The following is a 2,659-nucleotide window of genomic DNA, read 5'->3' as shown; positions in this document are numbered from 1 at the left end:
CATCATCATCATCATCATCATCATCATCATCATCATCATCATCATCATCATCATCATCATCATCATCATCCCCCCCTCCCTCCCTCCCATCTCTTCTCAGTCCCTTCCCTTTGCCTTTGATGAACTGATCCTCTACCTCACATACAAAATCTTTGCACTAAGCCAGTGAAACCTCATGCCATTTGAATGCGAGGCCTAGCAACAGCCCAGTCACCCTGAATCTGGGTAGATTCCTAGGATTTGAAAGTACTACACATAAAGGTTTCCACTGCTGCTTTCCCTGAGATTTGTCTTTCTGCCTGCATTCCCTCTCCCTACAAATCATAGCTATTTTCTGAGATTTTAACCAGTGCCCTGAGACTTGGCAACCATAGTTCTGCTGACAGGACTTTATCACGCCACCCCTGTTCTTGTGGCAATCACATTAATGAAGGCAATATATATTGCTTTGGGAGCACTCCCTACTGCACCTAGATTCATTTGTGTGACTGGGTTGTTGCTGGCCCTCGCACTCTCTTCTGCCCCCATCATTAACCCTGCCTCCCTGCCCTATTCCATACCCTGCCTTTCATTTGTGTGTCAGGCAGTTGTTTTTCTTAACACAACTCTGGGGTTATGCTAACTCTGTAGTTTTGAAAAATAAAAGAAATATTTTTTAAAAAAGGCTTTTCTGGAATAGTGGCTGGGGAACAGGGGAAAGGAGGAGACACTGACACCATGCAACCACACAATGCCAGAACTGCAGCAGGATAATATACCACACCTGAGCACTAGCACGATTGGGTACCTATTGACAGGTTTTCCCTGTCAATGGCAAGGTTCAAGCTAAGAAAACTGGGAAGAGAAAGCAGTGAGAAGGAGATGGCATCATGCAATAGATATCACCAAAGGAGGTATTGTTAAAAATCTATTGCAGTTTAAAGGCCATGTGTGATGAAGTCCCCAGCCCAGTTGGCTTCTATACATGAACAGTGCCATTTGTTCTGCACTTGAGTTAAATGTCCTGGGCAACCTGTAGCAGAAGCTTTAGAAACAACTTCAACTTCTAGTATTAGTCCAGGACAACACAGAATTCTTTTCCCCAGTCTACCACCCCACTCTCTATCCATGTGTTATGCAATAAATATGTGCACATAGGAAGTAAATCATTCTAAACAGTATGATACTACTACTCCTGACTTCACTAGTCTGCTGTGTGACTGAAACACATGCCTCATTAAGTTCTCTTTGGCACAAAGTCTGATGTTATCTGATTTGCATGTAATTGCATTCAAGCTATGATAAATTATCACTGCAGTAGTTTTCTGTAGCATCACAAGATGGCTCCCAAAACTTATAATATGAGCATAACCCTTTGAATTAGGTCCACCTTTATTACTAAAAGGAGTTATAGTGCTATTACAGTCGGCCCTTCTTATACACGGATTTTTTATACACGGATTCAAGCATACACGGTTTGAAAATGTTCCAAAAAAGTATAAATTTACCTTGATTTTCCATTTTTTATAAGGGACACCATTTTGCTATGTCATTATATCTAATGGGACTTGAGCATACACTGATTTTGTTATACACGGGGGATCTTGGAACCAAACCCCAGCGTATAACAAGGGTCCACTGTATTCCACTTTTATTGCTATGGCTTCCTCCTATGGCATTCTGGAGGTTGTAGTTTAGTGAGCCTAAGAGCCCCCTGATTGAGAATTCAAAATACCCCTCCCTAAATTACAAATCCCAGGATTCTGCAGGAAGCAGCCGTAGCAGTAAAAGTGGAATAATAGCCACAAGCCTAATAAAACTTCCTGTCCCTAAGAAAAACTTAGTGAAGACCTAATGACATTATCCATTGGACATTTTTCCATGTGAACTAGCCAGCTGTTTGAAACCTCTCCAATACTTTTTAAAGCGTATGTGGGGTTTTTATAATGCAGATCGGAGCTTGGAATATTAGGTTTGCAATCTAATTTGATCTTGTTAATTGTTAGAAAATGACAGATTAATTTGTTACTGTCAACACTAATAATTGAAATCATTTCATTAGTTCTGTTATTAACTGACTCATTGCTAGGGACACATCATGATATTTACATTAAAAAAAATAGCATGGCTGTTGTCACTGTTGACCCTGGGGCAGTATTTTGTTATTGGCTTCTTTTTTTAAAACTTACTTGCCTCCAACATAGACAATAATTTTGTCTTGAAAAGAACTATTATGCTTATAATATAATTGTTGCCTGGTAATTTGAAAGTCCAAGGTGTCTGGGAATTATTAGGTTGGGAAGGACTGTCCTAAAGCATGAGATGTCATCTTACAGCCTCTTCAATTCTAGTTGTCACTCATCTGTATCTCTCTTTTCTTTCCATCCCCATAGGACATGGGAACTGTAGCAACTTTTCATATACCTTTGCTTGTTAAAGATTAATATGGTATGATGTATTTCAGCTATAGGACATTGATCCACCACAAGTGCAGCAAAAAAAGAAGGCAGCTGCAAAGATCAATCAGTCAATCCAGGGCAGAAATGTTTAAGTCTCTGAGCACATGCAGAACATATTTCTGCACAGCTGAGTCACTGCATCTTTTCTGCCTTCCCACTCCCACTCAAGAAGTGTGCAAAGATAATTTGTAAAGGGCATGTTTTTCATGCAGAAGCCATGG

Source organism: Sceloporus undulatus, chromosome 2 (assembly GCF_019175285.1).
Source record: "Sceloporus undulatus isolate JIND9_A2432 ecotype Alabama chromosome 2, SceUnd_v1.1, whole genome shotgun sequence".
In the NCBI taxonomy this organism is placed as follows: Eukaryota; Metazoa; Chordata; class Lepidosauria; order Squamata; family Phrynosomatidae; genus Sceloporus; species Sceloporus undulatus.
Note: the sequence above shows the minus strand (reverse complement) of the source record.